The sequence below is a fragment of the Strix aluco genome, chromosome 6, assembly GCF_031877795.1.
Source record: "Strix aluco isolate bStrAlu1 chromosome 6, bStrAlu1.hap1, whole genome shotgun sequence".
Lineage (NCBI taxonomy): Eukaryota > Metazoa > Chordata > Aves > Strigiformes > Strigidae > Strix > Strix aluco.
The window spans coordinates 17,904,011-17,919,886 of record NC_133936.1 but is presented as its reverse complement, the minus strand read 5'-3'; positions in this window follow the sequence as shown (position 1 = coordinate 17,919,886).

The window sequence follows — 15,876 nt, the reverse complement described above, 5'->3', positions numbered from 1 at the left end:
AAAGTCTTTAGCCCTGAGAATGGATGCCTCATCTCTAGGACTGATGTCACATCAGAGATTTGATTCAGCTGTAAGGACTAAAAGTCACTTCTCCATGCCAGAGGGAGCTATCCGCACCACTGGTAATCGATCTCACAAATAAGCAGCAGAAGAGATGGAAATCTTTCATGGCTTGAGCTGAGGGGCCCTGCCATGAGCTCTGCTACCTGGGAATCAAGGAAAGAGAAGGAGAAAGGAATGGCTGCTCTGTTACTTCCACTGGCTCTCCACGGGTCTTGGTACTTGTTTCAGCCAGACCTGTGAGGTGATGGTATTAGGAATTTGCACCCCACCAGAACTGTGTGTATAGTAGCAGGAGTTGGACACCTTCCTGCTGACCAGGGGAGACATGTGGATAGTGGGCCTGGGGTGATGGAAGACCAGCACCTTGAGAGATCTTACTTTAGCTCCTAATCTGTATCCAAAATCTCAGTGGGGGAGTCCTTGGTTTCTCCTCTGTGTGGTGAAATGAATGTCTCCCTCCACCCCAAGAGGAACAGTGTTCTGGAGGCAAAATCCATTTTCTGTCTCAAAGTACTTGAAACCTTTTCGTGCTGGGTGGTCATTTTAATGCCTGTTCTGACCAAGACATTCTCTTGTAGGAAGGAGCAGGAAGAAAACATCACTGTAGACTCTGTCAGCCAGTAACAACTTCATCCTGGAGTCTGATGGCTGTGACCAAAACTTGCACTTTATCTTTTCACTGTCACTGCCTCCTCTTGGTGCATCCTCCCCTGCTCCTGCAAGTCAGAGATTAGCTTGGGGTGGCCACAATCCCTTGTCAGTGGGAATGGCAAAAACCCCTTGCCGTTCACCTTGAGCAACACATCAAGTCTGCTGGGATGGAGTTCAAACCTTGTCAAGAGGAGAATGGCTTTAGTGTCTTCTTTGGCAGCCAGCTGTACCAGTCTGAAATATTCCCAAGACAATTAAGAACTGGTAAATGAATATCACTGGATGGACATAGCCTGCTGTAAGAAAAAACCTGAACAAAAACTTGTGTCTTGCAACAGCAGCTGCCAGTGTGGACTTTTTGCCCCATGCTGACTGCTTCCTGGACTAGATCTGCCTGCCACGTAGAGCTCATGATGGGCTCAAGCCTCAATCCAGGAACTGCTGCTCTCAAGAGTGTCACCTGGGAGGTGATGAACACAAACAAAGGCACCTCTTTAATTTTTATAGCGCTGCTAAGCCCTTTCTTTTGTACGGTTGGATTTAGCTCAGAGCCCATGGCTGCCTGATGACGTGTGAACGGGATGTCGGTGAGGAACTGACCTTAGAGCTGATGACAAGTTGTACTGGCAAAAACTGGTGTAGCTGAGTGAAGGCTGAAACCGCGTAGCAGCAAAACCAAGGCAGGCTTGGCGCAGGGTGCGGGAAGCAGGCACAAATATGTGGCATGGCAACTACTGGTTAATACAGCAAACACCATGATACAGGGGTGATGAGAGCATGAATGGCTCAGCAGAGAACAGCATCTTAGAAAAAAACCCCACCAAAACCAAACAAACAAGGTATGGGACTGTGAAAATCAAGACGAGCTGCCACATGTGCTGTCTCTGTATTGCACTCCTAATTTAACTGAAATTTACAACAAGAATTATACTTTTCCCCTGCTGCCTCCTTTTCTTGTGGAAGTACTTGTTTTCTTTTACCTGGGAACAGAGGACACCCTGTCCGTAAATCTTTATGGCTTTCCTGCTGTTTTATATTACTTGTGTAGCTCTGAAATACCCTGACTTGTCCCTGACTTCCCTCAGGCAAATTTCCCATGTTCAGATTTCTATTCAAAGTGACCCCAGCACTTCTGGAAAGCAAGGACAATATAGCTTCTTATATCCTTCCTGTACTCTGGGCAAGGATTTTCATGTCACCTAGAGAATTCGTTTATGTGATTAGATATACATGCACATAGATCCACACGGTCTTTTGCAAGCAGGCAGAACATGTTTTGCCCACACTCCAAACCAGTCCAACAGCCATGGAAATGCAATCACAAGGTGCTGAGTGACAACTAATATAACCTACTTCTCAAAAATGCTTATTAGCTGGGCTCAGCAATGCACTAAAATGACTGCATTACTTCCCACACGGAGCTGGGTTGTGTTGGGTCAATTCAGAGCACAATATTTCATGAAGACAGGTCTGACATTTCATCCCATAGGGTACTGACTTCTTTTAATGAAGTTTATCAGATTCAGATATAAAAAACAGAATCACAGGAACAGAAAAATCTCCACAGACCACCAGCCTGGAGATCATAACTGAAGAACCTTTCTGTAAGGACCAGCAAGACCCCAAAATGAAGTGAACAAGACTGATGTTGACAGTTTATTACAGTTCTTGGCTGGATTAGTGAACATACATATACTATTTTTTTGGTAAGGCATTGTATTTTAAGCCAAAATCTACTGTGATTTATGTATTAGTTTAAATTTGAACTAGAGCTCATTGGTGTACTTTCAAAACAAGGAAATTTCACAGAAGTATATTGTTCTGGAGTGAGAGCACGTCACAGAGATGTGTCTGTGGCTACGACCCTGAGTCAGGGTAAGCAAAGCCAGCATTAGTCTGCAGGGGTAAATCCACCTACCCCACATTTCTCCCATTCCCTTCTCTGCTCTTATAGCAGCAGTGGCATCTCTGTGGCCTCATGATGAATGGGGTCAGGGAAATGATCTGGCTGAAAGCTAGTGGAAGTATAAAAGCAGTTCAGTTTCAGTTGGCTGAGCTTTCCAGTCTTAATTATCATGTGGCTGGAGCAGGACTATCTCCTTCAGTGGCAGCAGAGTTTGTGCTGGGTGATTCTGGCTAGGAGCTAGGCTGAAGCTTTCCCTATGGATGCTGATGTTACATCAGCTCTAGATCACAGGGAGATGTATTGAACACCCCCTCAGACCCGGTGTACCAGGCAAAAGACACAAGCCAGAGACTGCAGTCCACACAGGATAGTCACCTGCAGTGTTTTCTTAAGGGAAATGCCTTGTTCTCTTCAAAGCCTCCTTGCTTTGTGCAGTGGTGTACAGACTCAGGTATCCTTGTGCGATTGACTTTGAGTCCTCAAGGCTTCCTGACCAAAATATTAATAAGATGACCCTAGAAAAAGTGTTAATTTAATGCATCTGGAACAACTGAGCTGACTGCCTGCCTCTACCCTTTACCTGTGTGTAAATTACAATCACTTTTGAGAGCAGGAAGGAGAAAGGCACTACAGCCTCGAGAAGAACATAATCTGGTGGGAAGTGTATTAGAACGGGACCTGCATAACCTACGTGGAGCATTCATGTCCCAGCATCCAGCTACAGACATGTAACTTACCTGTTTAGTTGCTTTTGTCTCTGTCAGATGCAGTGGGGAGAATGGTGATCCAGAGCACAAGAAGTTAGGCTTCTGCTCTGAATCATCCTCTAATGGAACTTCTGCTTTGGTTTCAAAGGATGGTAACTCCTTACAGGTTTCTAAACTAAACTAAACCAAACCACACCTTAGTGTTTGGGAAAGAAAGCAGCCTTTCCCATGTGAAAAATCTTTCAACTGGCAGCATTTTCCTCACACATTAGAGCCCTCTCTTTGAAACCCCCAAGGTTTTTGGACCTTGTTCCAGCAGTTGGTTTGCCATGCCCAAAGACCTCCATCTAGATGTGCAGGTGGCTGAGGCCCCAGCTGTACCACAAAAGTGGTTTTGTGGGTCTGATGAAGCTCCCTGAGACCTTCTACTGAGGTTCTGGATGTGTTTTTTCCTTTGTCCCATTCCTGGGGAGTCATAGGATCCTTCCTTCAAGAACCGCAAGGACAGGTCTGAGCTGGCCATCCCCAGACCAAGGAGGTGAGAAAGCAGGGCAACTGTGTGGTCTATCTTATCAATTTTCCTGACCCAGACTAAATGCCACTGGTCAGTATTGACAGACATCTTGAACCTCTTCATGGAGAGGTTAGGTGCTACTTGGGGGCTCTGCTGTTCTGCTATCCTCACACCACCCTCCTTTTTCTGTTTTTGTCCCCTACCTGCTTCCAAGTCACTCTTTCCTGTGAAAGGGGTTTTATTATTTTTCTTGTTTGAGCAGGCTCTGGACTCATCACTAAGAAATTCAGCAGGGAGAGTAGTTACCACAGATGCCTGTAGGGCAGCAAATAAGAACAGGGCTAGTGTACAGAAATGCTGTGGTGTGAGACATTTTCGACACAAGTCCGGCAAAGGAAACTGTTTGTTGAATAAAGATCCCCTAACCCAACTGACCCAGAGTTTCTGACTCCGCCAAACACCAGTCCCATCCTACCCTTTAAATCATGAGTCCTACAGCAGAGGACAAGAACAAACAGCCTGAGAGTTAAGACATGGTTCATGGGCTTGGGAAACCTGATTGCGATTCTTGGCTCCTCCAAGAACTTCCTTCCTGACCTTTTCCAAGTGGTTTCATTCCTTCTGTGGAGTAATGCTTATTGACAGACTCTCCTCAGTATTTCTCAGACCCAGGCCTGGAAAATGGGGACTGTGTGACTTTTCTTCTTTTAGATATTTGTCAGGTCAACTTAGATGAGAAAGGTGTTTGGATGGTGGAAAATGAACAACAAAAAGCAATTCAGCCCAAAGGCATACATCCAGCATGGAAAACCTGAACCCAAACATTCAGCTTTGGCAAAATCATAAACAACTGAAAGCAGCATGTGTTGTAATAGGAGGCACTGGGGAGCCTTGCAAGTGGCCAGTCTCCCACGTCAGCCGCTAATAAAGTCACTGAGTTTCAAGCACATCATCAACTTGATTTTTGCTGAGGCTTTTCAGTGATGGTGTGATGCCAGTCATCCCAAACTGCAACACACTGTGGACAGAAAAAAAGCACACTGGGCGGCAAAAACTTCCCCATCTGATAGTTTCAAGCCACCATGTAGAAACTTGTAGTCAAAAAGTATCCTCAGAATTGCTGCTTTTCTACCAGCACAACCCACATGTTCCCTTTTGAAGTTTAAGACCTGTTGTAAAATGCTGAAAGGGTATGAGGACCATCATGCACTCAAGGTGAGAGCTAGTACAGAGTGTGCTCCTGGTTCCTTCACTTTCAGGGAGGATTTTATTATGTTGGGAGTCCTGAAGAACAGATTATACCCCTACTTCATAGAGAAAAGCAAAATCTCTCTAAAAAAATCCATGCCAGATCTGAACAATGGGAAAAAAAATACATTCCTTCCCAAAGACAGATCTGCCAATGGGATTAAACTGGGTGGCATGAGTACACTTGCTGTGCTCCAGGGGAATCTCTCACTACCTCTAGCAGAACCAGGAGGCTTGTCTCAGACCCTGTGGAGTTACAGTTCAGCCCCAAAGCACCAGAAGAAAAACAGGTAAAAAGAGACAGAATTGGGACTATCAATCATGAGAAACAAAATCCTCCTTTTCCCTCTGTCTAGCTGATGCAAGTCCTCTACAATCTCTCTAATCATCAGTGCAAATAGGATCAGCACGGTGTCAATAAAATACTCTTACCCTCCCTTGCAGAAAGACACAAAAGACCCACGCATCTCCTCATCAAAACCTTCCTCCTAACTCCAGGTTTGCCCTGGTCCTGCCACAGGATGCTAACTTCATCAGGGTCCTCTCTGAAACCATGCACCTTCTCTTCCAGAAGGCTGTTTTGAATAGGCATGAAGGCTTACAGCTGTAAATGTTTCACTGCTTGTTTAGACTGTCACTGACCAGGAAGCATCTGCAATGATTTTGTATGGAGGAAGCTTGGCAGCAGTAAATTGCCATCTGACCTGATGTTGTGGTTATTTAGCTTTTTCTTCTTTTTTCTCTTGCTCCTCCAAGGAGATCTGGGATCCGGGACATGTTAAACATTATTTTGCTGACTTTAAATCGTTTTGCAATATTGCAGTCAACTTGAATGCCAAACTTAAGCCTGTAAACTCTATTTTTAACCTTGACTTTGTCAGTGCAATGGATACTGTCATATCAAAGTATTTAAGGGTTTGTGGTAAAACTTCCTCAAACCAATTTTTGCTCAGATGAGAATAGTCTTACTGGAAGCCTATACAGATAGGAGCTGTAAAAATTTGGTTTAAAATTGAATCAGGCTGCAGGAAGAAAACAATCTTTTTGTACCACGGCAGCATAAAAGCAGGCGGTTTTTGGAACTGGGATGGGTTCCATTCATAGCATACGCATAAAACCAGCCTAACTCCAACACGGTCTTGAAAGGATCCCATGGATGAAAACTCCTGTTCTGCAACACTTCTGAAAATGGTGCTGTGTTCATGTAACAGAGCTACCCCTTGCCAGCTGAGCCAGTGTGTTTATTTGCCTTCCTAGCCCTTCAGAGATGAACACACACCAAGTTAGATTTTGAGCAGTGTTGTGTCAAGGGCCCCTTGCCCTGAGAATTGTGAGAAGGAATGCTTACCCCTAGGCAAGTGGCTGGCTGGGGTTGCCTGTGGTCAAAACCCGTGCTGGACATCCCACATGGTTCACACTGAATGGCTGGCTAGCGGCAGCTGGGCATGGTACCAGCCACATGGGACTCTGCGTGTGTGAGCCATGCAGAAAAGTTGGTAACACCTACCTGTAAAACGAGGCAAAAGGCACTTAGTTTATAGGGATACAGAGTGTCATCTTCATGGATGCATCCAGCTTTCATCTTGTGAAACCAGGGAGACAATTGCCTACAGAGCAGGGAGTCTGAGTGAAGATGCACATCTGGATCACTCCCATGCAGATAGCTGTCTCTGCATCACAGCAAGCACACAGTCCAGTAATTTCTTTCAGGAGCTCAGGTCCACTCTCCAGGAACCAACTACCAGAAATACGATGTCACATGAAATCCCTGAGCTGTCACTGCATCAGAGTAAAGCTGACAACAGTGTGTGAGCCTACTGCTGTTTTACACAGAGACTAGAGGACCAGACGGTTGAATGCTATTATCTGCAGCAATATGACTGGAAGGTTGTTTGGGAGTGTGTATATTTTTTCTTATTGGCTTGGTTCTTTATTTTGTTGGCCCTTCTGCACTAAAACACAAACAAACTGTGGAATTAGAAAGTTGTGGAAGAACAGAGAACCCAAAAGTACCTTTGTGAAATTTGATGGACACTCTTGAAACTTGTCTGAAAAGCAGGAAATTTTTCAAGGTCAGTCCACCATATCTACCCAACAACTAAGAATATAAATGACTCTTTCCCAGCAAGGCTGGTAAATAATGATGGTAAGAAAGTGAGAGATAAAGATAAGGAAAAAAGACATTACTGACAAAAAATTTCCTTTGAATATCACAGCAATTTACTATCTACTTAAAATGCAGGAGCCTTTCAGTATATCCTAGCTGGACAAAAAGATACTGCCATGACTAGATTCTTACTATGAACCAAAGAAAAAGATGCTGAGATCAGGAGTAACAGCCTGAAATTACTCTGAAAAATGTGTTAAGTGCTAATTTCCTCAGGTTTCCGTCAGGACAGGCAGATGATGGGTTGACGTCTGGTTCAGCTTCTCTTGGTGCTGATGAGGCTGCAGAAATCCCATCTTGGTATCTTAGATAGCTTCTCATTCCACACTGGGTGGTGGGCTGCTTTCAGTTTCAGATTGTCCACCATCCTGTTTTGGTTATAACTGCACTGCTTTCATGCAGAAACCTAGAGAGCAACGAGAGGGACAGTGTCCTCCCTTTCACCCACTTGACTTCCTTACGGACAAGCTTCAGATTGCACCTACTTCTGTCTTCCATCTCACTAAATGACCTCATGGACTGTGAAAGCAACAGTCACCTTTCGGCACACAATGGTGCATGGTCTAAAAAGCCCTCAAGACTTGTTGGTTTATTGTCTGAGATAACACTCTAGCCCTGCAACAAGCACATCGTTTCAGAACAGGACTCTGGCTGAAAGTTTGTAGGACAGATGCAAATGCTACTTGGGAAGCAACAGACCCGTTAAAAGGAAATGCAGCAATTAAAAGGTCTTGCCCTGAAGAGTCCCATGTGTTCAAGCAGAGTGCATGTGCATCCAACACAGTATGCCCAAAATACACATTTGTGCTTGCAAACTGTGCTTACGCAAGTGCTTAAAACCTGGCCCAGGTCAAGTCTCAACTGGAAGAAATTTACTTAAATAATCCATCTGGAGGTGTTCAAGCACCAGACTCTGCTTCTGGGGTATAAGCATTCCTGGCTTTGGGCACGCATTCACAGGCAAGCCTAATGGTGCACAGCTGCATCACACCCCCTTGAGAAGAAGGCTCACATCTCACATCTGGACACCAGTCTGTGAGACCCACCACCTTGCAACCTGACTGTGCTGGATACACCTTTCCCATGTTTTCCCTCACTCTTCAACGACTTCTTGGCTCTGCCTCATGATGCTACTTTCAAGCTATGAATGACACAAAAAGATACATTTTCATATGTTTGTTTATGCAATGGTATGTCCTCTTTCTGCCCAATGAAATACCCAATACCAGTCCTTTCTCAGAAGAAACTGAAAAATGACAATATGAGATATGCCTGGCTCCTACTCTGACAGGATCATGGTTTTCTTCATTGTATTTGGGCTCACCAAGTGGTGCTTAATCAGCTTTCAGGACGTGGCTGGTTTATAGCATCTGGATTCACAACAGTAAAACTGGGTCACATCACGTGTGATGCATGATAGCCATATTTAATTTTCATACCAGCACCAGATGCCTTAAAAACTGGACAGTTTGTGTAAGTGCTGAACCTCCTCTTTATTTTAACCTCACCACAATTTCATCAGCACCAAACAGGCCGAAGCATTCCTGTGAAGTGACCAATTAAACCACATTAATTATTTAAAAATAAAAATAGACAAAGTGTTTTTTTTCCCTTGTGTCTTCTGAACCAAGTGCTAGAAGGAATTTCCACCCCCCCAAATGAAGATTTATTATTTGAAAAAACTTAAATAAAAAAAGCAAAATACAAAAATAAACTCTTTTCGTCTTTCCAACTAACATCGCCTTTGAGTAAATTGGAAATAATTCAGTCATTAATAATTTTAGCCGGAGGTGATGATAGCCTGACAGATCTTATTTGTTTGCATGGTTTCCGACTGCAGAATGCAAAAGTCTATATTGCAACTTTCCTATAGAAATGTGGCTTAAAGTATTTTTATTTATGGAGAGGACACAGGCAGGCTATATGGACACATCTTTAAGTGCTCTTATTTAGCAAGTAAGGGAGTTTGAGAAGGAGCTCGGATTCCTTCTCTTGTTAATGAAGTTGCAGTGATATTTTTGGTAAAAAAAGTGACCTACAAACAATGCTGGGAAAACATTGCTGGGAATGCATTCAGCAGGAATGGATAGTCTCATTTGTAGGACTGTGTAATTATTAGAGGGAATCCCTAGCAGGGTGATTGGATTTAAGCTCTTCAGGTTAATACACACTCATAGGAAAGCAAAAGCACATGGGAAAGTGAATGATCATCCACAGGACATTGATGCCTTTGAGATCTTTAAGTACACGCTTTTTATGAGGCACAGTCACTCTTCCACAGCCTTGAATCCAAACCTTCCTGCTAGAAATTCAAAGTCTGGATCTGATGCCCTAAAGCTGTGTGCTCTATGGGCTCCCAAGAAGCCACAGCTGATCTGAAAGTACAGATTTTCATATGATGGGTTTCAATTTCCATGAGCTCAAACTGCAGAGGGCTAAGATTCATGATCACACTCCATGGGTCACTCAGTTGTGCTTGCAGAAGCACACAAAGAGTTGGATATGAAATGGACAAACACCTGAGATGTAAGTAAACCTGGGCAAATATTTTATACCCAGGAGAGGTCTCATCTGGGCCACTTAGAAAACAGGATACTAAATGTGCTACTTTTGCCTTAAAGTTCAAAATACCCCTCTCTTTTTCTTTCCTCACCACAATAACTGAATATAAGGAAGATATGCTTACTTTCCTCTCTGAGCATAAGCCAATGCTAAAAAAAGAGCTCATTCAGTGAGCATCGCTAGCAGGAAGAATCAAGACAAAGGGGGAGGTTACAGACAACAGCCGTGTGTGCAGAACAGGACTGGTCCTGATGAGCAAAAGTTGCAAGATTTACTGGAAGGCATCAACTGCTTTTACACGCTCTCAGTCTCCCCTTATGTTTTTTCTTCCCTCATCTGGCCAGAGACATCTCAATCCATCCTCTTCAATTAATAGCCTTTACTTTTCACCTCTCCCTGAGCTGAGTGCTGGGAATTTGTTCGAAGAGGCACTTTCTATCATTCTATTTCTGCTATTCCCAAGTTCTCCTCAGTTTAGTGTGGAATGTGCTCTAAGTTACGGTGCTTAAAGCCAGTTGCTAGTCTTTTATACAGGTCCCAGGGCTGTCTGCATTCACTCTGAGTATGAATGCTCAAGTTTTATGGGGATGAGAAGAAAAACTTTGGTTCATTTTTCTTTCTGTCCTTGATGCAAGACAAATGTTTAGCTGCCTTCCTGTTAGCAGCATTCAGATAACCCTCAGAGGGTAGGTTTTCAGCACAGACCAGGGGGAGAAGATGAGAGTACATATGGAAGGGTCTCCAGACTCCTATTAGTAGGAATTGCAAGGCTAATTCTCTGTGGTCCCTCCTAGAAGTTTGGCTCCAAATGTCCTTTAAAAAAAAACAAAAAACACCCCCCCCCCCCCCCAATTTTATGTTATTAATTTGGCTCTTAATTTGCCAATTCTGTCTCATGAATATTGTTCTGTCCCTTCACGTGTTCTCCAATAATGTAAGCAGATTGAAATTTTACCCTTCCTGACCTACTTGGGAATTCCAGTCTTGTTTCTATTCCTGCTTCCTCATCAAGTTTACTAAGGGTCTTAGAGCACACTGCAAACTGGCCATGGACATAGAGGAATGCATTGAATAAGCAATTGCCCCAGCTATCCAAACAAGCTTCCCCCTTCCCAACCCATGCTTGGAGCCTTTGGGTCCCCTCCCAAGTACAGGCGCTCTCATGCACTATTCTGGTTGAATTTTCAGTGACCCAAAGTCTCCTCTTCCAGTGAAAAATCATAGAAAAATGCACAGCTGGGTGCAGTCATAGGTTAATTTAGATGATGACTGAGTGAGGACATGGTGCAATGTGATATAACATAAATGTGTTTGCATCCCTGAAAAATTCTTGGCTGGGTGAACCTCTCACCATAGATGTAGGTGGTTTTGGTTAAGCTACCCTTGGACAGTTGTCTTATTTTGGACCCATATTCCTGAAGCTCAGGACTTAGAAGGGGCATTATCCCAGAGTACCAAGGGGTACAATGTAAAGATACACCACACAGGTGTTACTCCTTGGGGAAACTGCAGGTGGACTTGATCAGAGCAACAGCATTAAGGTGGCTTGTTAAATTCACATTGTTCTGCAAACTCCTCGTCTCCATGAAAAGTCAGAGCTCTGATCAACACTGTCGGGATGTTGCTGGATATAAGGCATTGTTACTTTCCTCAAAATAAGCAGAAGTGTTAGCCAATCAAATTTCTGACTGATTAGCTTTACTGGGACCATTTGTATCTCTGTCACTAAACTAGTTTCAGAGCAGTGATTAGTTATTTCTTAACACTGCTGACAAAGACCCACCAATTCAAAGCAGTAAGGTTGCAGTAACACTCCTTCCTCAAGATAACAATCCTAATAGCCCGAAATCACAAACCCAAGGAGCTGTCCTGCTGTTTTTTCTACTCTGACTTCAGGCTATTGGCTTTGGCAAGCCAAGTGGTAGCATAAGTTGCCATGAATTTTATTGGATATGTTCTTTTTGCTACTGTTACTCTCAGATTCAAGTTTTGAATTAAAATGCTCACAAGTTGTTTTCCTTCATCACTGTAGTTAGCAAAATAAATTTGATTACTGGATTCCATATTACTTCTCTTCATTTATGGCCTAAAACTCATGCTAAAGCCTTGGCATTAAGTTATTTTGGCTACATGGGCCTTGACAGGAATAACCTTGCTATCAGAAATAAATTCCCCAAAGGTTTTTGGGTGCATCAGTCCTGCAGAAATCCATGGAAGTTTAGAAATGAGATTCTTCAGGTCCTAAGCCTAACAATCTTAAACAAACCTAAGGATTCAGATGACCTTTGTCTAGACTCACTCAATGTTACTTAGTTCCTTATCTTGGGTTTCCTTGGACTTTTGTTACATTCTTCCTTTAGGTCCCAGTCAGTTGAAGAGTGTGACAGTAGAGCCCCTTGGATATGGTAATTTCTAAAATTCCCAGAGAGTGGGATTGTTCAGGCTATGTAACTTGACAGGATGAAAAAAGAAGACATGTAAGCACAGCCCTTGAAATAAGCAGCAGCAGAATACAAAGGTTGCAGACAGACAGGACTGTTGACTAAAAGTGTTGTCATTAGAAAATGTTGCTCTTCCAACCTTTCCCCCACACATCTTTTAACAAGAAAACATTGTAAAATAAAACAAACCCAAACATTCAGTAAAGGTGGGCTTCCCAGCTTGATGATGGAATTTCTGATCAAATGTAGATGCTTTTAGTTCAGAGCAGCTGCTAATATAGAGGATACATGTCTTGGAATAAGTATGGCCAGGTCTCAGACTATGAGGATGATATTTTGCGGTCTTACCACGTCATTCATAATCATAAAAAGTTGAAAGATTGTCTTTAAGCCTGTGTTGACTTCATGGGGGTAATGGCTCCCTCCCCAGATGATTTCTTTGATATTTTAGTCAGCTGACTCTTTTCCAGAGAGAGATAGTTTTTGTTTGTTTGTTCAGGGTGAGGAAGGGAAGAGAGAGCAAAACCCCCAAAAATCCCAACTAAATGAACCAAAACCACTACAAAAGAGTTTGGATTTATCCTGTGGTGGGACATGAAAAAATTCTGAAGTCTCAGAAAGCTTCACAGGATGAGAAAACCATTATCTGCACAGATTTATTTGCAAAGAAATATTCAAGAAAAAAAAAAGAGGAATCTGAATTGGCTTTTTCCAAACAGATTGTTTAACTCAAAATAACTTGGACAAGTCCATTTGTCCCTAAGGTCATTAAAATACCATCTTACAGACACTTTTTTCTAAGATTTAAGTCATCAACTTCACTCCCAAAGTGAATTAAGGTAAATCACACTGAAGCCACATTAATTTCAAATGAGTTAGTCAAGCCAGGGGTTCAATGTAGTTTAAACATCAGCATTAAATACACCCCACTGGTTAATTCAAATGAACAATGCTGCATGTCTCTGTGTAGGCAAAGCTGTTCCAGGAGTTTCTGACAGTCTACTGAAGTCCAAAAACATCCTTTCCTGCTTACAGCCTGCAAAGAATGTGCTCTGGAGCCAACACTAGTAAATTATCAAGCAGTCAGCAAGATCATGTCAGATTCTTGTTTTCATCCATTGTTCTTCTCTAAGGGAAGATGATGGCAACTCTTGTGCCTCTACTCACTCTTTCTGATCATTCTTTGCTGGCTCTTTGGCATGCCATAAGACCTGCACCACCTTTACTCACTTATTTAGGGTATATATGCCTTGCCAGATTTATTTAGGGTATCTATTTAGGATATATATTCTGCAGAACATGACTCTTTGTAGCTCACTGGCACAGAGGTGTGATTGCCAACAAAAGTTTTGTCATATTCAGTAAAAGCTTGAGCATCTGGGATTGCAACACTGAATCCTAAACCAAAAATGAAATACATCCTACAGCTGTAGGTTACAAACCATTCTGACTATCAAAGGTCTTCCCATAACCCCACGGCTTTTGCTCATCGGGTTTCTTGCACTTATCCTAGAGCAGTTGCCACTGGTCAGCATCATTAGACAGACCGGTCGTCAGTAGCAAGAGCTTTTTGTTGTAGGTGTGAGTGGCTTGTCTTATTTCATGTTCAATGCTAACACTATAATCAAATGCACTAACCTTTTAAGTGGCACATCTTGGAGGAACAGCCTATTTGAAAAGGCACATGAATGAACTTGAATGGCCCCTCATGGGTCTGGATCACAAGGCTCAGACATGGCTTCCTTACACTGCCAAGTCCAAAGACAATCAGCTTAGTGCCTTGGCTTGCTAGCACAAGGGAACATACTTCCCACTTTTTATCTTTTTATTCATAGCCTCTTTTTTTAAGTTGTCCCAACAATGTTCTCTGCTCCCCCCATCTACTCTTCTCTTCAGTAAAAGCACAAGGCTTGGTCAGCGAGAAGCTCCTTTGGGCCTCCGGTATCAAATCCACATCTTGTATAACAGGGACTAGACACCTGACTATATTAGCAGACTCTTTGGATGAAGACATGTGTCTCTCATGTCTTGGTTACTGTGCATTAGTCAGCAGATTATCATTGCTTTTTGTTTCTTCCCAAGTGTAATGCATTTTCTGATGAGAGGGAAGATGCTGGGGGTCAACCCCCGGTCTTTTATTGAGGTAGGATGTGAGATATCCAGGAAAAATGTTGGCAATCTTCAGAATTCAGATCTTTGTTGGCTAACCAGGGGATGGCTATGGGGTGTACACAACCTCAGCCTGAACTGTAGAAGTATCATCAGTTGGGTCACTAAGTTCTTTTTTCTTCCCTAAGAAATTTACACTCATGATTTAGGGAGAGTTAAATAACAAGGGGATTGCTCTGTAGTAAAGAAGAAAGTTATTAGATGGAATTGTCTACTTTGCAAAACTGTATCAGATAACAGAGGCATGGAATTAAAAAAGAGCACTGTTTCAAAATACAGAACAAAGGGAGGAAATTCTCCTTCTCTAACTGAGCCTGCAGAGTGTTTCACTGTTTGGACTGTAGGTCCCTTGGTTATCAGAGGTAATTTCAAGCACCATAACTACAGCTGAGAAAAAATTCTGGATCTTCATCCCATGGGAAAATCTGACATTTAAAAATTTGCTTTACGTTCCAAAATATGAGGTTAAAGAAAGAGAGAAAAAAATTCTGTAATTTCTCATCTGCAGAAAATGTCAAAAGCTTTTTTAATTAGTAGTAAATGTCAAAACATCTTGTTTTGACATTTAAAATGTAAATAAGGGAAGCACTTCATCCCTGAGACAGCCTGCAGAGGATCCCTTCCTCTGAAGTAATTTCAGCACTTAGTTTCATGTTTCAGCAATGTGTTGACTTCTGGGAGTTGTTGTGCCAGCTTGTGTTTTCTTCTGTGGGCTAGTAACCAGATTGACTACATCTCCCATTAAACTACCCAAATTGGAGTGGCATCATGTGCCCAATAAAGTTCCAACATTTGCTTGCCTTGTGGGATATGTAGTTTTCTAAGAAGGAACATGGGCACCTGATCTTCTGCAAAATACCTTAAATAAACATACCATAAAGAAATGTAAATTCTTGTTTTGTTGCACAGCTTTAGAAATAAAGCACTTTAAGATCATGTAGAGGAGGACATATTTGGGCTGGTTCTGAAGCAACTGAAACCTGATTTTCTCCTTACCTCTAAAATAACATTTTTCCACAGGAAGTTTTGATATTCACGTATCCCAGTGGAAAACAGGTAAGCCTTCACTGCAGCATTCCTACCTTGTGCTAGTAAATTCACAGTTACTGTTCAGCTGCTTCTGGTCATCCAGTATATAAATCGGGGTCAGGAGGGGGGAAGAAATGAAGATCTGTTGTGTTCATTCCTTGAGTTAACACTGTGGTTTAGATAAGACATTTGCTCAGTGATATGAAGCAGTCCACAACCAAGCCAGCCACACACTAAACCTTGCCCCTTTATTGGTCTTCAGCAGAGCTTGCTGCTTTTCTAGCAATTGCTCTAATTCCTTCATAATTCTGGATTTCAGGGACTGACATAGTTTGACACTTCCATCGATTGCATGTTTTCCTATAGGTCCTCCAGTGCCCATTTGAGGAAAGGATCTGCATGTCTCAAACTTCCTCACT